The sequence below is a fragment of the Natrix helvetica genome (genome assembly GCF_964273705.1).
Source record: "Natrix helvetica genome assembly, chromosome: 1".
NCBI classification, from domain to species: Eukaryota; Metazoa; Chordata; class Lepidosauria; order Squamata; family Natricidae; genus Natrix; species Natrix helvetica.
Genome location: NC_138548.1, coordinates 255,338,242 through 255,363,465, shown reverse-complemented (window position 1 = coordinate 255,363,465; position 25,224 = coordinate 255,338,242). Strand labels below are relative to the sequence as shown.

Here is a 25,224-nt window from a genome sequence, read left to right as displayed (position 1 = left end):
TGAGAGGACCGACCCCTGTGGCACTCCACACGTGAGCGGCCTCATGGTCGACCTCTGCTCCCCCACCAACACACATTGCGTCCGACCGGAGAGGAAGGAGGAGAACCACCGCAAAACGGTGCCCCTCACCCCCATCCCCTCCAGTCGACGCAATAGGATACCATGGTCGATGGTATCGAAAGCCGCTGAGAGATCTAACAGGACTAGGATGGAGGAACAACCCCCATCCTTCACCCTCCAGAGATCATCCACCAACGCGACCAAAGCCGTCTCTGTGCTGTGGCTGGGTCGGAAACTGGACTGGCGCGGGTCTAGATAAGTAATTTCCTCCAGGTGTTGAGGGAACTGCTGCGCCACCACACTCTCAACAACCTTCGCTAAAAAGGGAAGGTTGGAGACAGGACGATAATTGGCTAACTCTACTGGGTCCAGGGAAGGCCTCTTAAGTAGGGGCCTCACCACCGCCTCCTTCAAGGCGGTTGGTAGGAACCCCTCCCTCAGCGAGGCGTTCACCAGCCCCAGGAGCCAGTCTCGTGTAACCTCCCAGGCTGCCAGTACAAGCCAGGAGGGACACGGGTCCAATAAACATGTGGTGGCCCGCAGTCGCCCGCGTAGCCTGTCCATATCCTCGGCGGCAACAGAGTCAAACTCCTCACAGAGTGGTACCTCAAGACTCGCCTCCGGTGTCTCCCCACGATCACTGAGGGGGACCCATTCGCTCCGGATCTGAGCGATTTTGTCCTGCAGATATTCCCCAAATTCCTCTGCCCTCCCCTGCAAAGGGGCTTCCCGCGACCTCTGTGAAAGGAGGGAGCGGGTCACCCGAAACAGGGCGGCAGGGCGGTTTTCTGCGGATGCAATAAGGGTGGCGTAATATCGACGTTTAGCCACCCTTAGTGCCACAAGGTAGGTCCGTAAATGGGCTCTTACCTGTGTTCGGTCAGATTCGGCACGAGAGGATCTCCATCTGCTCTCTACTATTGCTACCTCCTCCAGCCACATCTATATTTATTTTATATTTATATTATGTACATTTACTGTTTTTAATATGACTGTAAACCGCCCCGAGTCCCTTCTGGGAGAGGGGCGGTCTAGAAATTAAATAAAAGTTAAAGTTAAAGTTACAGGAGTTCCTGGCCGCACAGTGCATCTGCCATGGACCTGTCACCCCTTACCATCTGGCCAGCAATGGCCGTGCGGAACAGGCAGTCCACTCGGCCAAAGAGACCCTGGGCAGGATGGACCGGGATGTCTGGCCATCAAGGGTGGCTGCTTACCTGTTGGGTCAGTATTCAACCTCTTGCCGTATCTCACACAAGAGCTCTGCGGAGATGCTGATGGGCCGGCACCTGTGGATAGATTGCACCCTCTCTATTCTGGGGAACAGCCTGGCAAACTGCAGTTTCAGGGATGGGGATCTTGTATGGGCGAGGAGTTATTCTGGGGATCCAAAGTGGGTGCCTGCCACTGTCACTGCAATAACTGGTCCCTGTTCTTACAGAATCCACCTCCCAGATGGCACCGAGTGGCGGTGCCATGTGGATCAATTAAGGCGCCACCTACCTCCTGAGGCCTCCTCTCAAACTGGCCCATCGAGCCCGGCCATCGTCTCCCAGCAGCTGGCCTCCATACCACCACAGCCTGCAGTCACAACACCTTGTGAGGCCTTTCCCCAGTTAGGCCTCTCCTGCCCAGCTACTGCCTCCTGGTAGCTGTTTGGTTTGCCAACTCCATCCGTGTTCGCCCCTCCTGGTTTTACCTGTCCAGAGACCTTCCCCCAGTCAGGCCTCGCACATGTTGCACAAAATGTACAAAAAGAAGAACTCATTTGAACCCAGAGTCCAAAGGTAGAGATGTTGGTAAATAATTACCCAGTGTTGATAGGAATAAAAGAACACATTGATTAAAAATGTATTAGGGAAAATATGTTATTTGACTGCCATTGAGGCTCCAGTTAGCCTTCTTCTTTCAATATTGTCTCATTGAAACAGTTTCTGGGTGTTTTGTAGAGGAAAATAACTCAGAAGAGAATGGAGCTGACATGGACAGGAATTCTGCTTCTTCTCTGTATACTTTTCACCCTTTTCTCGTTTCTCCAAATGTACAAGAAAAAAGGACAGCTGCCCCCTGGACCTGCTCCATGGCCTATTCTGAGGAACCTCTTTCAGCGAGATGTACTACCTTTGTATAAACATTCTCAAAAGGTAAGGCTAGTTAACTATTGTACTTCTTCAAAGTTTCTGATGATTACCTTTGAAAGATACCTATAGCTTCTTCAATTGTATTAGTTTGATTTATTTTATAAAGAACAATTTTATTTGTGGCTCATTTCTTCAAAGAGAATTATAATATGAAGTCACCTTGTAGTAATCTGATAAACCAGTCTCTGTCCTAATAAAGTTCATCTGGACTGCAAAAATGCCGATGATAACTAGATGCCATCAAAGACATACAGAAACACAAACTCTTTCCTATAATATTATGGAAATCCATAATCTTATTTCTAAAACAACAACCTACTTAATCAGCAAAACCAAAATTAAAGTTTCATTTTTTTCATCACTGAGATAAAATCCAGAAGTTATTTCTAAATGAAAAAAAAAAACATAATTAAATATATTATCTTCTTTGAATTAAGCAATCCATTTAAACATCTCTGCTTTTTCTTCCTTGCTGTGGAAGTAGTGCAGAGTGCAGAGAAGAGCAACAAAGATGATCAGGGGACTGTAGGCTAAAACATAAAAGAACGGCTGCTGGGATTGGGTATGTCTAATTTAATGATAAGGACTGAGATGACACGATAGTAGTGTTCCAATACTTCAGGGGCTGCCACAAAGAAGAGGGAGTCAAGCTATTCTCTAATGCACCTGAAGACAGGACAAGAAGCAATGGGTGGAAAGTAATCAGGGAGAGTAGCAACCAAGAACTAAGGAGAAATTTCCTGACAGTTAGAACAATTAATCAGTGAAAAACTTACCTCCAAAGTTGTGAATGCTCCAACACTGGAAATTTTAAAGAAGAGATTGAACAATTATTTATCTGAAGTAGTATAGGGCTCAGGCAGGAAACTGGGGTGTCAAACTCGTGACAACACGTTGTCATCATGTGATGTATTGCAACTTTTCCCCCTTTGCTAAACCAGGGTTAGGCATTGCCAGCGCATGACACATCTGACCTATGGCCCCCGTGGTATAGGATTTCCGGCCTGAGCAGGGGGTTTGACTAGAGAACCTCCAAGATCTCTCCCAACTCTGTTATTCTGTTTAGTAATATTTCTGTTTGCACTTACTAATCTGTCACCATTTATATTAACAAAATTCATTATATCCTTTCAAATTATTTAACCTTAAAGGGGAAAAAAGCACTTTTCCCCATCCATTTCAAAACATTAAACTTTTCTTTAAAAACATTTCTAAAATCAGTAAGTTCTAATACATCTTTTTAAAAATGTCCTCTTAACATACATACTGGGGAGCTCCGGGAGATGAAACACCGGAAAAGACGCCTAGAGAGTGGCTGGAGGGCCAGCCGGTCCGAATCTGATCGAACACTAGTAAGAATTTATATTAAATCCTACTTAGTGGCGATAGAAGCGGCAAAACGGCAATATTTTTCCGCTCTTATCGCGTCCGCAGATAACCGCCCAGCTGCCCTGTTTAGGGTGACCCGCTCCTTACTTAACCAAGGAACTGGGGAAGACCCCTTGCAGGGTAGGGCTGAAGAATTTGTTCAGTATCTGCAGGATAAAATCGCTCAGGCTTGGACTCCTACTGGGTAGATTCAGGCTAGCTGACGGGGATAAATCTTGAGGAGACTATCTGGGATGGGTTTGACCCTGTGACCTCCGAAGGCATGGACAGGATTATGGGGAGACTCAGTGCTGCCACTTGTGTGGTGGACCCGTGTCCCTCTTGGTTAGTTTCGGCTTCCCGGGAGGTGACACGAGGCTGGCTCCAGGCGATTACCAACGCTTCATTGAGAGAGGATTTCGTCCGGTCTCCAACCTTCGCTTTGTAACGAAGGTTGTCGAGAGTGTGGTAGCACGTTAGCTTCCCCAGTACCTGGATGAAGCTGTCTACCTGGATCCGTTTCAGTCGGGTTTCAGGTTCGGGTACAGCACGGAGACGGCATTGGTCGTGTTGGTCGATGATCTCTGGCGGGCCTGGGACAGGGGCTGTTCCTCTGTCCTGGTCCTATTAGACCTCTTGGTGGCTTTCGATACCATCGACCATGGTATCCTACTGCGACGACTCGGGGGTTGGGAGTGGGGGGAACCGTTTTCTGGTGGTTCTCCTCCTACCTGTCGGATCGGTCGCAGTTTGTGTTGACTGGAGGGCAGAGATCGACCCCCCAGGCGCGTCACTTGTGGGGTGCCCCAGGGGTCGGTTCTCTCACCCCTCCTGTTCAACATATACATGAAACCGCTGGGTGAGATCATCCGTCGTTTTGGGGACGGTATCATCAATATGCTGATGATACCCAACTTTTCATCTCCACCCCAAACCACCCAAACGATGCTCTCGATGTGATGTTCTGATGCCTGGAGGCTGTGCGGATCTGGATGGGGAGGAACAGGCTCAAGCTCAATCCCTCCAAGACTGAGTGGCTGTGGTTTCCGTCATCCCGATTTGTACATCTTGTTCCATCTTTGACGATAGGGGGAGAAATTTTAGCCCCTCAGAGAAGGCTCGCAATCTGGGAGTCCTCCTGGATATGTGGCTTAGTTTAGAAGAACATCTGACGGCCGTGACCAGGGGGGCCTTTTACCAGGTTCGCCTGGTACGCCAGTTGCGGCCCTTCCTGGATCGGGATGTTCTGTGCACAGTCACTCATGCCCTCGTCCTTTCTCGCCTGGACTACTGCAATGCTCTCTACATGGGGCTGCCCTTGAAGAGCACCCGGAGGCTTCAGCTGGTTCAGAATGCGGCCGCGCGGGTTGACATGGGGGTACCTAGGTGCTCCCAGGTCACACCCCTTTTAGACGGCCTGCACTGGTTGCCAGTTGTTTTCCGGGTGCAATTCAAGGTACTAATTATGACCTTTAAAGCGCTCCATGGCTTAGGCCCAGGGTACCTGCGAGACCACCTACTGCCACCAGTAGCCTCCCACCGTCCAGTATGATCCCACAGAGTTGGCCTCCTCAGGGTGCCGTCGGCCAGACAGTGTCGGCTGGTGACCCCCAGGGGGAGATCCTTCTGTGTGGGAGCGCCTTCCCTCTGGAATGAGCTGCCCCCGGAGCTCTGCATAATCCCTGACTTCCGGTCCTTCCAATGCGCCCTAAAAAGTTGGCTTTTCCAGCAAGCCGGCCTGGCCTGTTAATGTTAATTTTAATTTATTTTAAGTGTATTGTTTCTTTTTTTAAAAAATTGATTTGGTCTTTTTGGAAATGGGTTTAATCTTTTTTTAACTTTTGTGATGTGTGTTTTTAATGTTGTACGCCGCCCTGAGTCCTTTTGGAGAAGGGCGGCATATAAATCCAAATAAACCTAAACCTAAACCTATTGAAGCTCTGGCAAATTTAAGAAGTATTTCAAAAATACTATTTGAAGAAATGTCCTTCTGGGTTTTGTTCAGGGGTGGGTTCCTGCCAGTTCTAACCTCTTCTATAGAAGAGGTTCCACAAATCTACAGTGCCATTTATAACCTACTCCAGCTCCCTCTCCCCGCCCATCCGCACATCATCAAGATGAAGAGCAAGAGGAGGAATTCTGGGAGTTGAAGTCCACAAGTCTTAAGGCTGTCAAGTTTGAACATCCATGGTTTTTTTTCTAAAGGGTTAGGGGTGCAAGGGTTTTGTAACTTGACAGCTTTAAGACTTGCACACTTCAATGCCAGAGTTCCTGAGCCAACATGACTGGAGGAGGAATTCTGGGAGTTGAAGTCCACAAGTATTAAAGCTGTCAAGTTTGAACAACCCTGGGGCTTTTTCCCCTAAAGGGTTAGGGGTGCAAGGGTCTTGTAACTTGACAGCTTTAAGACTTGCGTGCTTCAAATGCCAGAGTTCCTGAGCCAACATTATGGTTGCTAAGCAAGAGCATTGTTAAGTGAGTTTCACCACATTTTACGAGTTGGCCATGCCTACCCAGTAACATGGCTGGAAAGCCACTCCCACCCAGTCACATGGCTGGCAAGCCACTCCTACAAAGCAGGCCACACCTACAGAAGAGGTTCTAAAAATGTTTGAAACCCACCACTGGTTCAGTTCCAAGTGGGGAAAAAGACACTGGAAAACATGGAGGCTGCTTGGAAAGATGGTTTAATGGTGGACATGGCTTGAGCTCCTGAACAGAAAAGGGAGGGAATTCTGAGAGTGCCCTGGTTTTATACCCTATCTGGGTCCCACCTCAGAGCTTTCCATTCCTGTGTAAGAAATGCATTCTGATTGGTGGTTAGACTCCCAGGAGTGGGGGTGGGGGGGTCTTAGCTAACTTTGTAGGCTGTCCTGAGAACCAAGCTTGTTTGCATTGCTGGTTGATGTAATTTTCCAGGGTGCCTGTAGTGAGTTTCTGGTTCCTAGATGGGTATGCCTGAAGGGGGCAGATCTTTGTTATACAGAATAGACTGGCTCAGGCCTTAATGGCCCATTGACAAAGGTGGGGGGGAGTTGAGTTTCTGACCCCCTTTTAAAAGAAATATTCTGCCCTTTTAATATTTCCTAAAATATTACATTTTTTAGTAGAGGGGTTTTAACTTCCTACAATACTTTATAATAATTTCACCAAAAATGCTTTGTCACCTAATTGACTCAATTTTCACCTAATTCTGTCCTTAGCTTGCTGAGAAATATGGACCTATATTTACTGTCTGGCATGGATCAAAACCAATAGTTGTTCTTTGTGGGTACGCCGTGGTAAAAGATGCTTTGGTAGATCATTCAGAAGAATTTGGTGGGCGAACTGAAATGCCTTCTCATAAGCAAATGTTCCAAAATAAAGGTTGATCCTCTTTCATTTCCTCATTAGTTATTGTTTTTCTTTAATTTTCTGTACAAATTGTCTGAATGCCATTAATAATATTGATAGTTGTGAAAGATTCACTAGAAATGTCTTGTAAAGATGTAAATTTGGTCATGTTTCTTGAAAAAGGAATTAAATGTTTTTTTCACCATTTCCTTTCAACTGGTCCCTTCTCAAGACTGCTCAGATTGTCACTTACATGCAAAATAACAACAAACAAACAAACAAACAATAGCAATAATTTGGTCTCTAAATTGGTCCTTTGGGAAGACATTCAAAGTGGTTTACCAACGAAGACACTTTTTGGCTTATGTTATCCAAATTAATGTTGAATATCAATTTCATGTGCCCTCAAAATAATTTAGATTTTGAAGAAGCTGGATAGAGAAAATATTGATGCCTTTTAAGCTTTGATGTTGGAGAAGATTCCAGAGAAAACTCTTGAGAATATTATGGATGCCCAGGAAAAAAATCATTGAGCAAATCTGTCCCAGAATTTTCACTCAAAGCTCAAATGATCATATTTCAGAAAGATTGAGAAAGATTCTGCAAAGTGTGGTAGGAAGGAGAAATGATGGAATTAGTTAAGAATGATAAGCATATCAAAGTCCTCAAGAACTAGGTTGGAGAGAGATTGCAATTGACAAAATCTATGTGCTTGCTTAGAATTTACAGTGACATTATGATACACAATGAAGCATCCAAGTAAGATAACAATTGGAAGTTACTTATTTTTTGTGAACAAAACCTCTACTATACAAAAATAACTGAAGCACCTCCCATTTTTCTATACTTACTGAAAATTGTATCTAATAGAGAAATCTGTCCATGACTGGTCTAAAGACCTGTCCCTATCAGTGGTGAGTTTCAAAATTTTTCGCTGCTGGTTTAGTGGGCATGGCTAGGTAGGGGGGATATGAGATTCAGTGGGTGTGGCCAACTTGATGTCACTCACACCCACACCCATGCAGTCACATGACCCCCCACCACCAGGTCACGTGCACAGAAAAAGATAAGATTTTTTTTGAAATTTCTACCCATCTACCGACGCCCTCCCTTTGCCAGTTTCCCCTGTTTCCCCTTCTTCAGTGGCCCTGCCCTGCCACTGTCCCACTGAGATGCACGTCTTACCAGAGTCTGGCAGCTCTCCCTGCTGGGCTTGCAATCTCCTAAATCTTCTGCCATTACATCCACAGAGGGGACGGGGGCAGCCCGGCAAACTGGGTGCCTGAAAATGGCACGGAGGCATGGGCAAATTGTGGGAGCAGAGTGCAACACATGGGATGCTCTCCACAGTTCCCCAGCTCGTCTGAGCTGCAGCTGAGCCTGCTGGCCTGAGCCAGTGGACAGTGACACTGCAGGGTGTGGTTGGTAACATGCTAACCTTGCCCTCCCCGAGCGCCAGACTCCACCATTGCCACGGCCCTGCCTGGGTTGCCACTAGGTGGCTCCTGAGCTAGGAGGCAGCGGCAGGCTCCCTCTACCCTCCAGATTGCCAATATGAACGTGGCTCTCCAGGAACTGCAATGACGGTGGGTTTGTCCCGATGGGGAAGGGGCCACCCGGCCCAGTAAGCTTCATAGTGACATGGCTGTGAAGCTTGCTGGGCTGCCCTGTCCCCATCCCCAATGTGGCTTCGGGAGACACTGGCTGGTGGGGAGGTGGAGGTAGCCTACTGTGAATGCTTACCTGCATGTATGCAGGAGGAGGCAGTTCTGTGGATGCACATGGCGAAGGCGAGGCAGAGCAAGTGTCCAAGCCAATATTGGGTCATGGCTAGCCTGCAGTCTCTATCGTTTCAGCGACCGAGCCCTAATTTCCACTACCGGTTTGCCTGAACGCACTTGTAGGAACCCACCTCTGATCCCTATCCATTTCACATTTATAGTAAGGTGTGACATGATTTCCACAACCTCATTCATTCTTCTCCTAATATGAGAGCACTGAATAGATGAAAACTGCAGTTGATCTAATTAGTAATTCAAGCATGAAGGCTTCTTTACTGTAAAAATAGGGTGGAGAAAAATTGTAATGTATAACTTTTTCCCTTTTTGCAAAATTTGAGAACTGATATCACATTGTGATCTGTTTCCTGTGTCCTTGGTTTCAGGTCTGACCACCACTGATGAGAAGAAATGGAGGGAGCTGCGACGTTTCACACTCTCCACCTTGCGAGATTTTGGGATGGGGAAGAAAAGAATGTCTGAGAGGGTGCAGGAGGAAGACCTTTGTCTGGTGGAGGAAATGGCTACCACAAAAGGTTTAAAAAAAGAATCTGGAAAGGATTTGTTGTATTATATGAAGTTGAAAGACAACTGGATTCTACACTAAATCTCAAATCCTCTACACTTAATTGCACAAAATAAAGAAAAACTTAGATAGGCAGTGAATGCCCCCCTCCCCTTTATTTTCACAGTATTGTTCAGAAGCAAAGGGAAAAGTAATAGAGCTCTTTCTCCCTCTTTTTTATCCAGTGTCAGCTTTTGGCTTGATAAAATTACAAGCTTGCTGAGAAATACTGAAATCTTACTGTAAGATCAGAAATCCTAGGAAGTCACTTAATGGAGCAATTATGGCTTTATAAAATTGAAAGTTTGCCCAGAACTAGTGAAATGTTAGGCTGGATGCAGTAACACACATCAAGCAAATTCCGAAACCAGCAAAAAACCTTTATGGAAAAAGGAGACAGGTAAACTAAGGGTGGTAAGCAACACACGCATAAGAATAGGCTCCATGAAGGACAGAGATCCGTAAGGCAACATGGATACGAATTAAAGGGCCACAAATAGAATTTATACAGGGAGTTGAAAGCCATTCTTGTGGTTACATCTTTTCTGGAAGGAGATAAAAAATAAATAGGAAAAAGTTGTATTGGATTATTTAAAAAGAAATTGGGTAGGTTAGTAGGAGAGAAGGATGGAGATAACAGAGTGCTTGGTTAAAACTGGAAAAAGTAGCAAAATGTTTCTTTAAAAATCACTTAAACATAATGCCATATTAAACACCAGGAAAAATCAGCAGCCAACAAAAAGGCAAGATAGATAGATAATTTACAGGGAGAAATGAAACCATGCATAATGATTTGCTTTTAGGGGGAGTTTGCATGAGGGTGGAGAACTGAAAGGCACTGTGAATCTGAATTAAGCAGTCATAAATAGTATTCCTTTAGTGACTTGTGGAGCCTTTGAATATAATGTTTAATGGACAAACCTCTGGAATGGGGAGGGGGAAATAATGAAATGACTTGTAAATGATATTATTTAAAGAAACATAAAAAGAAAACAGGAAAAGAAAGTTTAGAAGGAAGAAGGGATGGTGAGGCAGGAGAGCTTAGTTAGTGGCAAAACCTGTGAAGATATGAAGAAGGGAAGGGACAAGGTGGGAAATACAGCAGAAAAAGGCAGATGAAGGAGTGAGAAAACACTTCTTGACTGAAAGAGAGAGCAATAGGTTTGTGAAGAAACTCTAGCCGTAAGAAGGTCAATCTTTGAATATAAATTTAGTCAATTTTAAAGTGGAACATGGAAACACTATGTTGAATCTTGATTAAAGTGGTTATAGCATTTTAATAGTGTGTTTATATTCCATTGTTAGGAAAGAGGGAAAGAATTAAAATTCCAATTTCTCAGGCCTCAATCACTTTTTATTGCAGTTTTGAGATGAGATTTGAGAAAGGGAAGATCCACATTCATTGATCCCACTTATAAACATCTGTGGTCCTTCTTTTCTTTTCTTTTTTTGCAGGGCAGCCTTTCGACCCAAGGAGAATATTTGCAAGTGCTGTTTCTAATGTGATATGTGCAGTTGTTTTTGGCAATCGATTTGATTACAAAGATAAAACCTTCATAGAGCACCAGAAGATTGTGGAGACTCATTTAAGATACTCTGTTAGTATCTTCGGACTGGTATGTTAATCTACTTGATCCTCTTCTTGTCATGAACCCCCCATTTTAACTAGCAGGTGTGTTTGTGAGTATAAATATCCAGGTAAGAAATGTAAACATTAGATCTGATGAGCTTCTAAGCAGGAGAAGGCAAATCTAGACATCCAAGCATAAATTGGTTCTTAACAAAATCTCTTCTGGTTGGGCTTATTTCCTAGGGATTCATTTCCTTCTCTCATAACTTCTTTGGGCCATGTCAGATTTTGGACAGATATGTCACTTCTTATCGTGGAATTGTTAGACAGCTCCCCTATCTTTATGCACACAGCCAGTTTCTGTCTTTGCCTCTTGGAGGACTTTGGTCATTTTCAGCATTTGTGGAAGAGACGGGTGGGGCTAGGGGAGCAGTGGGAGAATCCCTTGACAAAGTATCGCCTACCAGGAATTCAGCCTAGGTGAGGAGAGATCTGGGGGAAAGCCTTTCAAAGACTCTCCTCTTTAATTAACTTATTATAAATATTAATTCCTATTATATCTTCCAAGATACTGTATTTACCGGTAAATAGAATTAAAGATATCATATTGAAATCCTTGTGATTCTTGTCTTCTCGGTTTTTGCTCCCATCTGAGAATTAACAATTAGCAATATTAGAATAAAAGCTACTCTCTGAATATTTGGGGCATTAATCCTCCACCATAATGGTCTAATAAGCTATAATATTTCATGTGAACTCTATTACAGGTATACAATACATTTCCAAAAATAGTGACATTCTTTCCTGGGCCACACCAAAGGATTTTTGCTGAAATTAAAAAGATCTGTGATTATATCCGTGAGAATGTGGATTTGCACAAAAAGACATTGGATCCCCAAAACCTGCGTGACTATATCGATTGCTTCCTTCTTAGAGTGGAGAAGGTAGGTATAGATACCATATCTGCATAATTGTTTAAATATCTCTATTATGCATCTAAGATGGAACTAATCCATCCTATATGATGAAGTAAGTGTGGAAATATTTATTCCTCCCTCCCCTTTTTTGTTTACTTTTGGACAATCCCTTCACTGCCATTTGTTGGCACATATTACTATTCCAGGCATAACTGTTGATAAAGGTATCCATTCAATTCTGAAAGTTAGGTCAAACAATAGAACTCTGTTAACTTTAAGAGAGCAGAATTTTTCTTCAAAAAATGAGTATCCATAAAAATTTTCTTCCCATGCTGATTTAAATTTTAGTAGGTATTTCTTTAGAGATCTACAATTGCAGTAGGTGATATAAAGATAATTAAGTAGAGTTTTCTAGAACCATCTTGCACAAACAATTTCTATTAGGATTGGTCTGTTAGATGAAACAAGTAAATTTCTATGGAACAGATTTAATTCTCTTTTCCAAGCATACACCTTAGCAATTCTTTAGGCCAGCTCCAACAAAGTTAGTCAAAAACAGACTATGAATTATTGTGGTAAATATTTGATAGGTAGACCAGACAGGTAAGTTGTTTCTTCCTCTGCATGAAATAGTGACCCTAAAAATATCTTAGAATTGAAGAATTTTTCTATATATTCTAAAGTCACTCTGGATGAATTATATTTCGTTTAATTGAAAAAGACACTATGAAGAATTTCATGAATTACTTTATTTCGAATAGAATAGAATAGAATAGAATAGAATAGAATTCTTTATGGGCCAAGTGTGATTGGACACACAAGGAATTTGTCTTTGGCGCATGTGCTCTGAGTGTATATAAAAAGGCAAGATGCATTCGTTAAGAATCATAAGGTAAAACACTTAATGATAGTCATAGGGTACAAATAAGCAATCAGGAAACAATATAAATCGTAAGGATACAAGCAAAAAAGTTACAGTCATGCAGTCGTAAGTGGGAGGAGATGGGTGATAGGAGTGATGAGAAGATTAATAGTAATAGTAATAGTAATGCAGTGAATAGTTTGACAGTAGTGAGGGAGTTATAGGTTTAGCAGAGTGATGGCGTTCAGGAAAAAAAACTGTTTTGTGTCTAGATGTCTTGGTGTGCAGTGTTCTATAGCATTGTTCTTATTTACAGACCTCTTGCATCCTGAACATAAATTGTTTCAACTCCTACACTGAAAAAGTTATAGAGGTGCAGATGGCAGACACAATAATTCCTCTGTAGAACTGTATCAGCAGCTCCTTGGGCAATTTGAGCTTCCTGAGTTGGCGCAGAAAGAACATTCTTTATTGTGCTTTTTTATGACATTTTTCATGTTACGGATCCATTTTAGGTCTTGAAGGACGATAGAACCTAGATATTTGAAGGTCACTACTGTTGGTACTACGTTGTCTAGTATTATAAGAGGTGGTAGTATTTCCACAGTTTTGAGTGTGTTCAGTTCCAGATTGTTCCTGTCACACCACAAGGCGAGTTGTTCAACATTCAATCACTGTTGTATCATTTGCAAACTTCAGTAGTTTAACAGATGGGTCATTTGAGATGCAGCCATTGGTATATAGAGAGAAGAGAAGTGGAGAGAGAACACACAGACCTGGAGGGCTCCTGTGCTAATTGTACGGGTATCTGATGTGATTTTGTCTAGCTTCACCTGCTACGAGGGAGGGGCCACGAGGGAGGTCTACCCCTTGTGGAAATGTGCCCTCCAGGTTATCGAGCATTTCACCAGCCTCGGGCCCAGGGAAGGGGCGGTGGGGTAGCAGTGATTATCCGGGAAGACTTAGAGCCGAGAGAGTTCACTGTGCCGCAGACATCCGGGTGTGAGTCCCTCGTCGTGAGATGGGGCCCAGGGAGGCAGTTGGGCCTGCTGATAGTATACCTGGCTCCTCGCTATACTTCAGCGGCCCTGCCCGAACTCCTTGAGCTGATCTCATCGGTGGCGGTTGAGACCCCCAAACTTTTAGTGATGGGGGATTTTAATCTGCCGTCGATGGGAGAAGCGTCTGAGGGGGTTCGGGAGTTCATGGCTTCCATGACAGCCATGGACCTGACCCAGTTAATTCAGGGCCCTACTCACGAGGGAGGCCACACCCTGGACCTTGTTTTTGTCTCTGGCCAGTGGACGAGTGATCTGGGAATAGGGGATCTAGACACTATTCCCCTGTCATGGTCGGATCACTCACTTCTCCGGCTGGACTTCCCTGGTGCCACCCCCCGCCGCGAGGAGGCGGAACTGGAAGGTATTAGATGGTTCCGCCCCAAGCGCCTGATGGAACCGGATAGGTTCCAGACGGAACTTGGGCCACCTACTGTGGACCTGACCCGCCCCCGAGTGGAGGACCTGGTAGACGCATGGAATAGTGCGACTACCGGGGCCCTAGACCGGGTGGCGCCTTTGCGGCCTCTCTTGCGGCGACGAACCACCCTGGCACCTTGGTTTACCGAGGAGCTAAGGGTGATGAAACGCCACAAGAGACGCCTAGAGAGTCGTTGGAGATCCTCCCGTTCCGAATTTGACCGAGCACAGGTACGAGCATATTTGAAGACGTACCTTGTGGCATTAAGAGCGGCCAAACGTCAACATTGTGCCGCTCTTATTGCGTCTGCAGATAACCGCCCTGCTGCCCTGTTTCGGGTGACCCGTTCCCTCTTGTTTGAGAGACCACGGGAAGCCCCATTACAGGGCAGAGCAGAGGAGTTTGGGAATTATCTACAGGATAAAGTCGCTCAAATCCGGATGGGATGGACCCCTTTCAGTGATTCAGTAGAGACGCCCGTTGCGAGTCTTGAGGGACCGCTTTGGGAGGAGTTCGACTCGGTTACCATCGAGGATTTGGACAGGTTGCGTGGACGTCTGCGACCTACCACATGTTTATTGGACCCGTGTCCCTCCTGGCTTGTACTGGCATCCTGGGAGGTTACGCGCGACTGGCTCCTGGGCCTGGTGAACGCCTCGCTGGGTGAGGGTTCTCTACCGGCCGCCTTGAAAGAGGCGGTGGTGAGGCCCCTGCTCAAGAAGCCTTCCCTGGACCCAACGGACCTAGTCAATTATCGTCCAGTCTCCAACCTTCCTTTTTTAGCGAAGGTTGTAGAGAGTGTGGTAGCACAGCAGTTCCCACGTCACCTGGAGGAAAATGATTATCTAGACCCGCGCCAGTCCGGCTTCCGACCCGGGCACAGCACAGAGACGGCCTTGGTCGCATTGGTTGATGATCTCTGGAGGGCCAGAGATAGGGGTTGTTCCTCTATCCTGGTCCTATTAGATCTCTCGGCGGCGTTCGATACCATCGACCATGGTATCCTGTTGCACCGGCTAGAGGGGCTGGGAGTCAGGGGCACCGTCTTACGGTGGTTTGGCTCCTACCTCTCTGATCGGACGCAACGTGTGTTGACAGGGGAGCAGAGTTCGACCCGGAGGCCACTCACATGTGGAGTGCCACAGGGATCGGTACTCTCGCCTCTCCTGTTCAACACATATATGAAACCGCTGGGCGAGATCATCCGTGGTTTTGGGGTGGGATATCATCTGTATGCTGATGATACTCAGCTATACATTTCCACCCCGAACCACCCCAATGAGGCCGTCGAAATGATGTCCCGGTGTCTGGAGGCCGTACGGGTCTGGATGGATGGCAACCGACTAAAACTCAACCCTTCCAAGACGGAGTGGCTGTGGCTTCCGGCCTCCCGGTTCAACCAGGTGTTTCCATCTCTGGCCATCGGGGGCGTCCAACTAGCCCCCATGGAACAGGTGCGCAATTTGGGCGTCCTCCTGGATGCCCGGCTGTCCATGGATAACCATGTAACAGCCGTGGCAAGGGGGGCGTTCCATCAGGTCCGCCTGATGCGCCAATTGCGCCCCTTATTGGACCGGGATGCCCTACGCACAGTCACCCATGCGCTAGTGACGTCTCGCCTGGATTACTGCAATGCTCTCTACATGGGGCTTCCCTTGAGATGCACTCGGAGACTACAGTTGGTCCAGAACGCGGCCGCGCGGGTGATTATGGGGAGGACTAGGTACTCCCCTGTAACACCTCTCCTGCGCGAGCTGCACTGGCTTCCTGTGGTCTACCGAGTGCGTTTCAAGGTTTTGATTATGATCTTTAAAGCGCTTCATGGCACAGGGCCTAGTTATATGCAGGATCGCATCCTGCCCCACACATCCCTACGACCAATTCGCTCACACAGAGAGGGACTTCTCCGGGTGCCGTCCGCCAAACAGTGCCGGGGGGCGACACCCAGGAGCAGAGCCTTCTCTGTGGTGGGCCCAGCCCTGTGGAATGACCTCCCCCGTGACATCAGGATTACTTCCGATCTCCGCTCCTTCCGTGTACAGCTGAAGACCCACCTCTTTCAATTATCTGGCCTGGCTCAATCGTAATTATTCTTATTCCTCCTAACTGTTTTAAATTGTATTTTAAACGTTAAATCTTAATTTTATATCGGGTTTTTACAATTGGGGTATTTTAATGCGGGTCTTTTAACTGTCTATATGATGTAAATTGTTTACCTCCTCCGAGTCCGTGTTTGTGTATCTGTATGTATGTTCTGTATGTACGCCTATGTGTTTTATATATTTTCTGTGTTTTATATGCCCCATTGTACGCCGCCCCGAGTCCTACTTGGAAAGGGAGCGGCTAATAAATTCAAACTTATTATTATTATTATTATTATTATTATTATTATTACTTCCTATCTGATAAGAAGCATGTGATCCACTTACAAGTGTGTTCAGGTACTGCTAGCTGATTTAGCTTAGTTAGAATAATGTCTGGTATGATGGTATTGAATGCTGAACTAAAGTCTACCAAAGGACACTTGCGTAGGTCTTTGGAGATTCAGCATGTTGTAGGATGAAATGCAGAGCCATATTAACAGCATTATATGACAGTCTGTATGCAAATTGCAGGGGGTCTAACAGTACATCATTATGCTGCTGTTAGATCCCCTGCAATTTGTGATGGTTTTCAAGTGGAACATCACTAGCCTTTCAAAGGTTTTCATAACTACAGATGTTAGAGCAACTGGTCTGTAGTTATTCAGTTCCTTGATGGAAGGCTTCTTCGGCACTGGGATAATAGTGGAGCATTTGAAGCAAGAAGGAACAAGGCATATCTCTAGTGATTTATTGAACATTTGGGTGAAGATGGGGGCCAATTGGTCAGCACAGATTTTTTAAGCAAGAAGGAGTTATCTTGTCTGGGCCTGGTGCTTTTCCTGGCTTCTGTCTGTGAAATAGATCTTGCACTTCCTTTTCTCTGATCACCAGGGATTGTGAACCCAACGGGATGGGGTCAGTTGTAGGAGGTTTGGCTGTTGTTGGTGTGTCTGAGATGGGGTTGATTGGGAGATAGGTGACTGTAGTTTCCTTTCAAATCTGCAGTAAAATACGTTCAGGTAATAATAATGATGATAATAATAATAATAATAATAATAATAATAATAATAATAATAATAATAATAATAATAATAATAATAATAACAACTTTAATTTATAAACCGCACCCTTTCCTAAACAGGACTCGGGGCGGTGTACAGTCATATTAAAACAGTATAAATGCACAATATGGGCATACTTAAATATACAAATAGGTAAACGGAGGAGGTAGGATGTGGACTGTACAATATTTAAATTGAAATACAAATAAACATTAAAATACCCTTAAAATACCCTTAAAAACTACCCAATAAGATGTTTGCCAATAAGAGGTCATCTGCCAGTTGTTGATTTTCTTCAGTCTTGGAAGGAGGTTTGCTGTAACTGGTGATATTTTTAAGTTTTCCACATGTTTGCTGGTTCATTTGTTGAGAACTGATTCCTTAGCTTTTCAAAGTAGCTTCTTTTTGCTTCTCTGATCTCCCTTGTTGATATGTTTCTGGCCAAATTTACATTATTCTATCACCTTTTCTGTAGGCCTCCTCTTTGGAACGAAGTAGCTGCTTAAGTTTAGCTGTGAACCAAGGTTTATTGTTACTGTATATTTGCAAGTGCCTGGTTGGTACACATAGGTCTTCACAGAAACTGACATATAATGTTACAGTATCTGTGAGTTCATTCAAGTCTGCAGTGGTATTTTCAAAAATATTCCAAACAGTGGAGTCGAAACAAGCCTGTAGCTTTTACTTTGCCTCCTTTCAATTCCAAGTAGAATTTTTTTATTCTTCTGTTTTTCTTTCCATTTTCTTTTTAGGAGCAAAACTCAACTGAGGGTGTCTACACTATTGAAGACCTTGTGACGGTTGTGTTTGGACTCTTTAGGGCTGGGACAATAACCACAAGCCAAGCTTTGCTTTGCAGCCTTCTAGCGATAGCTAAATTGCCACATATTCAAGGTATAAAAATACCCACAAATATATAATGGTATTGGTACTCCTAGGGTTGTCAATATGAATGCTAAGAAAGAAATGATGGCGTTTAAAGAAAACATATTTTTAAAGAAAAAAGAAAGTAATGATGGAGTTGAGGAAAGTGAACTCATTGCAGCTGGATTTCTGCATTTTTCCTAGGAATATTTGGGAAGTGATTCCGCTGTCTTCTTAAAGATTTTTTCAAAGATTTCCCAGTGTAGCTAACATGCCCTTGAAACAAATGGGTTTCCCATCAAATCTTGAGATTTTATGAAGACAATTCTAGTCAATTGGTATTGATTAGATCAGAAAGAGGCAGGAGTGATTGAATGTCTATGGAGATTCTTAGTCATCCAGGTTATGGTTGTCCCAAAAGTGCTTTTCAGGAAGCAACTGGACTTTCTTGTTTTTTCTTTCAAGACTCATCCAAGAAGCTTCTTCAGCTCTGACTGGATGGTGGGGAATGGAAGGATTTATATTCCTTGCAGACATCTGGTCATTTGCATTGTTTAAGAGAATCGTTGAGGCCACTTGGAGGTTTATCTGTGTATCCTCATGGTCACCTAACTAGCGCAAATGGTTCCTGTAATCTGCATTTTTTCTGGAAATACATTCATCCAGAAAAAAATGCAGACTACAGGAACCATTTGCACTATTTAGGTGACCCTGGGGACACAGACAAACCTCCAAGTAGCTCAATGTCTCTCTAAAACGATGCAAATGAACAGCTGTCTGCAAGGAATATAAATTCTTCCACTCCCCACCATCCATTCAGAGCTGAAGAAGCTTCTTGGATGAGAAGAAAAATGTCTTCAAAGAAAAAGCAAGACAGTCCAGTTGTCTCCTGAAAAAAGCATCTTTGGGACTATTGATTGAATGCTGTAACAACAATATCCCCCCCCCCAATACAGCAGCAGAGGGATTCACTTACCTTCCATCAAAAATGTGAGTGTATGTGCCCCATCGCGTATTCTGTTGGGGTGGGGGAGGGGTGGGCAGAGCCTCCTGCAGCTGCCGCTACCGGTTCGCCGAACCAGAGAGAACCGGCTGAATGCCATTTCTGCCATACTGCCATAGACCAGTCAACCAATTGCAATAATTTAATACTTGCTTTATGAAATCTTAGTATGAATGACTGAAATTAGTATAGTATAGGTTTTCTTGAGGATCATTTTTGCAATAATATAAATGAACATTCCTTTTAACTCCAGGTAATTTTCCAGGTAGATGTCCTCTGATGTGATCAGCGGATGGTTTCTGTGGGTAACAAGGTATGGCTTAGATCTTCAGCTTTCATCAAGATGCCTTGCCCTGAATCTCCACCATTTTGAACTACACTGCTTCAGACAATGGTGACATTCTTTTCCACAGGAATGTATAATTATGACATAGATGAAAAATAATAAATATAGTTACAGAATGTAATTAATCTTAATTCATGAAACCACCCAAAATTGCTTGATTAGTTATAGATTGAACCACTAGCTTTTTGAAAATGGGCCTCTTGGTTTTTGGAGGAATGAATGCTTGTTTGCTGCTGGTGTAAATATTAATGTATAGAAAATAACAGTTTAGGAAATTAATTTAGAACTGTATCTTTTCTCCTGACTACTATTTATCCTGTTTTTCGGTGAAAATTCTAAACTTCAGAAAACCCACACAGAAATGCTTTATGCTTACTGCCTCTCAAGATATCTAGTAAGGCACAGAATGTTATGCCCTAGGCTTCCGGAGAAAGCATAAATCACAATCTTAGTCCCAAAATCCCTCTTTTATTTAAATGCCTGTGAATTATAGTCATTCATAGCCCATGATTATTCAAAAACAGTCCAAAGAATCTGACAGATGTCTGCTCGAGTTGCCGTAGTTTTTCAGGATAACCCTGATAAGCACCCACCTTTATCTCCCTTGAAACACTGCCAGAAATCTAATTATAAATTAGTTTTGCAAGGCCAACCATATCACAGAGTCAAACAGGACTTCTCAGAGCTTGAACCGACTATACGACTCAAACTGTTCTTCTGTCTCGCTGATGTCAGGTTTCGGAGGCAGCTACCAGATGGCCCAGGCCTCCTTCTCTGCCTCCAGTGCAGAGCCCTCATCCGAGCCTTCCCCTGACTCCAAGACTGGCCCATGTTCCTCCCATCCCTCTTCACTGTCCAACTCTGCTGCCATCTCCACAGGCTGCTAGAGGACCAAAACACAAAGATTCAAATAATATGAAATTGATCTTGCACTAGAAAAGTTGAAGTGGTCTCTACTTAGAAATGACTTTGAGGAGGAGCCATTGTCCTGGCTAGAACCATCTTCCCTCAATTTGCTTTGGAACATATATTTCTATTCAAATGACTGCAGGTGCTAAGCAAGACAAAGTCTGGAATCTCATCTCAATCTGTTCTTCTCACAGCTAAGGTGCAACAGGAGATTGATGAGGTGGTAGGTAGAAATCGCACTCCAAACATTTCACAAATGCCGTTGTTCATGAGGTTCAGCGATATCAGAAAGGGAGCCTTGAAATCTTCCCACGGGCAACAACCTGTGACACAAAGTTCCATGGTTACACTATTCCCAAGGTATGCTGATACAAGTATTTAAGAAGGTTCTCTAGGGAAGAAAGGAAAGAATGAGATGCGAGGCAATTTGAATACAAGGGCAATTTAGAGAAATATGTATTGAAAGAAATATATATTCCTTCCCTCTTCATTCTTCAATGTTTAGCAAATGGCTACTCACTGCCTGTTTTTATTTTAGGCACAGGGAAAGCAAAGGCACTTTCTTCTCCATATGAAATAGTATCATTTGTTGGCATCTGTTTCTTCCTCTCCTTCTAGTCCATGGCTATTGTGCCAGTCTTCACCTCGGTACATTTTGACCCTCTTCATTGGGAGATTCCAGAGAAATTCAATCCCAATCATTTGTTGGATGAAAACGGCCAGTTCAAGAAAAAGGATGCTTTCATGCCATTCTCAGCAGGTATAAGCCTCTGGAACAGATTGCATTGCAAATTCATATGCTTACCTGATCCACCTTAGTCTTTTATCAGAGACAATTCCAACATGTACTTCCGAAATAAACCCTGTTTTCTTCATTGCTATTGTAGGGAAGAGGGCCTGTCCAGGGGAGGCCCTGGCTAGGATGGAGCTCTTCCTGTTCTTCAGTGCTCTGCTCCAGAATTTCACCTTCTCTCTGGTTGGGGACACCAAAGATACGGATGTAATGTCTTTGTTTATGGACTTCAGAAATAATCAATACCCCCTTATACGAGCTGTTAAACGTTCAGTGGACACTTGTGGTCAATAATTAGGAGAAAGTACCTACATTAATAGATACTGAAATAAAGCATGTGGGATGGTTATTACATTTAAAGGCAATCTTTAAAATGATGTGGAATACCAATGTAATGATTTTTATAGCGAAGGTAGATATTCTGACCTCTTATCTGATTACATATTTTGGCACAATTAATAATACTTCTGAAATACTTAATAGCTCCCCCCCCCCAAGCTCTATTCACCAAACTTTCAATATATAATCTATACTCTAGATTTAACTATGCAAGGGTCTCAGTTAGATGTATTATCACAAATTGATGTTATGGACTAATCTATATTTGAATGTAACAAGGAAGATCGTGTATTAGTACACTTTGGCTAAATGCAAGATTGAGTCATTTTCTGTTGACATCTAATGGTTGTTTTAAAGACTGACAGAATGAATATTGTATCTGATTGAATTATAATATTTGCTATATCTAATCTCTGATAAATAACTTTATCATTGTGGATAATAAAGAATAAGAACATATAATTTCAGTAAATCAATGATTCCAGATGTACAAAATGCAAAAAATACATCTTAGGATTTCAAAATGGAAGCCATTCCTAGGAAAAATTTGTTTCATGTTTAACTGGATTAAACTCAAAGGGCTCGTGTTCTTTTTTTGTCCACTACTGATAAAATATCCTGTCAAAAAGCAAATAAATTGACTCAAGGAGATTCTGCGTACAAAATGGAATTAATCAACAATCCAGTTACATGAATCTTAAATAGATATATTATGCAGAATTCCCTCAAGGATACCCTTGTTGTGATTATAGTATTTGATGATGGTCAAAACCTGACCAAAATAAAACAAATATCCTTCAAAAATATTTTAAATTATATTTGATTCCTCGATCAAATTAATTTTTGATCTTCTTTTATTCTTTTGTGCTAGCTTTTAAAAATTTTAAATCATTTGATTAAACCAGGTTGTTCTCAAATCAGAGACCAACTGCCTCAACTTCATATATAAAATGAACATATAAAATGTTTGAGGGTCTCCACTTCTCTTCCCAGAAGCCTCATCACCACCAGATAGATTTGTAAATGACTGACAAACTGTACTCAATTAGTAGTCCTTAATGGGTCAACATTTACATGGAGGGAATAAGTAGTGGGGTAGCATAATGTTCCGTCTTAGGATCAGTACTCTTCAATATCTTCATAAATGATGAGCGAATGGAACAATGACAATGAGAACAATCAACCAATGGAACAACTTGCCTTTGGAAGTTGTGGGAGCTTCATCACTGGAGGCTTTCAAGAAGAGATTGGACTGCCATTTGTCAGAAATGGCATAGGGTCTCCTCTTGGGCTTGGGAGGGGGGCGTTGGATTAGATGACCTACTAGATCCCTTCCAACTGTGTTAATCTGTTAAACCTAGTCTTCTGCTGTTCTTCTCACCTTTTGCAAAACTATAGCAAAATCTAGAAGGATGATTTCAAAAATCTGTCTGGTTAGAAACATGTGAAAAATCTGAACTGGATTTTGCAGAAGTGAAATTCATTATCCAGGCAATGGGAAAAGAAGCTTCTGTTGGGAATCTTGAAGAATCATCATTCCTGTTATGTATCATAAGTTTTCCCTCTGGTCCGTTTCACTAGGGGGCGTTGTGCTCAACGCTGATTGGCTGACCGCTTGACAGCCGGCATATACAAAGGGCTGTCAAAACCGGGCTCAGCTGTTGCCTGTTAGCTGAAACGCCCGAAATGCGAAGTGCCGCGTGTGGCAACCTGTTAGCAATAAACTGTTAGCATTTGTTAAGTCCTGGCTCGCCTCAGTTTGTCTACCCGTGTTCTCCCAGCTAGAACAATTCCAAAATGAAAAGATATTGATTAAATAAACTTAATAAAAATCTAGAAGGGAAAACAGAGCTGCTAACCAAAATTCTTGTAGAAAAAAAAATGTAATGCAGAATTATCATTCCATATTCTGAGAGAAAGCGATTCAAATGGGAAAATGGCACAACACTCCACTAGTGGGAATGGGAGAAAGGTAGAAAGATATTAGATTATGTGATGTCTCTTTATCCTGATTTCTACCTCATTCTCTCTGAAAACATTCAGATTACAGTGCAACAAATGAGAATAATGAAGGAAAAGAGCTTACTTCATTGATCCAGAGTGTCTTGTAGTACTGAACAGCAAATTTTCTGCTGAGTTTCTCTGCTATCAAGTACCATAAATATCATCTAATTTGGTAGTCTTAGACCTTTCATAATATTCTTTCAATATTTTGGACTGACTGAAACTTCCGAGCACTATTACATTTGTTGTTCTGATCCTTCTGAAAGAAATTAGGGAATGTGCTGTTCTAGTAAGTGAGTTATTACATAAGCAAGTCTTTTTTGACCATCACTAAAGCTGGCCATATCCAAACAATGAATGTGACTATTGGAGACACAATTCCTCCTCCTAATACAATTAGGCCTCTTCCTAAGGACCAAATACCTTTACTGACCTATCTATGTAACTCTTGGTATACGACTCAAAACATCCACGAGAGAAAGCTATTCATAAAACAAGCAGAGGGATCATCTCTGATTTGTAAAAGAAGGTCTGCTTTTTTCCTCATAATGGACCATGATGGATAATTAGAGTATTTGAATTGTCTGGACCAAAGCAGGCACTAAATAGAGAGTCACTTAACCATAAGCTACATAAAGCCAGGAAAATACAGTTTGTGAAATGGGTGTTAAACAAATATAAAAATTATGGAGACAGGACAGAATATGTTTCAAAGTAAAAGACTCAGTTCATATTGGGTTCCACTGTTTTATAAACATTAAAATCTAACCAACCTTGAAGAGATTTCTAAAGTCCACCCAGTCACATTTCAGGTGAATTCTTCCTGCATGAACTACCTTTTGCTGGTGACCCCACCAGGGACAGTGAAACACAATTCACTCTTCATAAACAGTAGAAAAAGGCAAAGGCAAGAAACGTTTTAATTTGCAGATTGTCTAGAATTCAGGACATGGACTAATCAAATAAGTACATGATTTGAAGGATTAGATGAAGCAATTATTTTAGATATATTTTTCCAAAAATGCATATGTGATCCTAATATAAGATCTTAAATTCTAAGGAAATCCTTCTTGCTGAATTATAGGTGCTGTGGATAATTGGGCTGAGATTTTTTCTTCTTTTCCTTCTAAAATATTTAAAACCTACTGGTAAAAACAAAACTATCGCTTCACATTTTTCAGGCTTGAAATTAGAAAATACAGGGTAATAAGATTAAATGGTACTTATCTTTTCATGAATAAATTATTAATATAGAAAAACCATAATTTAATGTTAGTTGGTAAATCTCCTCCTGTTAGGCACAGTAGACATTCCTTTGTGGTGTTACTTTAAACTGGCTCAAACCTCAAGTCTGTTGAAGCAATTTTTAAAAGGATTTGGGGAATTGAAAATCAAGTTTATTTTTATCGCAGGCAGTTTGCATTCAGTCAGTGCTCACAGTACTGAATTCAATACCATAACAAGCTGGTGACAGGAAAAAATTTAAGACTCACAGAATTCAAAAGTTATTTGGGTTATCTGAAGGACTGCCTCTTCACAATTACATCTGCTACAGAGGTGGTTATTCAGCAGGTTCTGACAAGTTCTGGAGAACCGTTAGTGAAAATTTTGAGTACTTCAGAGAACTGGTAAATACCACCTCTGACTGGCCCCGCCCCCATCTATTCTTTGCCTCCTGAGTCCCAGCTGATCGGAAGGAAATTGAGGTTTTAAAGTATCCTTCCAGCCACGCCCACCAAGACACGCCC

The 25,224-nt window shown here is 42.9% G+C and overlaps 1 protein-coding gene and 1 pseudogene across 2 annotated transcripts in view; both read left to right on the top strand.

Annotated features, from left to right (window-relative positions):
* The window catches only part of LOC309398648 (cytochrome P450 2C20-like), a 177,606-nt gene that overhangs the window by 105,799 nt on the left and 46,583 nt on the right, over positions 1–25,224 (top strand). The window lies entirely within an intron of this gene.
* LOC309398716 (cytochrome P450 2C20-like) lies at positions 1,898–21,934 on the top strand (annotated as a pseudogene). The gene is made up of 9 exons (XR_014176882.1): positions 1,898–2,204; positions 6,773–6,935; positions 9,067–9,216; positions 10,701–10,861; positions 11,583–11,759; positions 17,971–18,112; positions 20,535–20,700; positions 20,959–21,100; positions 21,228–21,934. The product of XR_014176882.1 is annotated as a cytochrome P450 2C20-like (transcript).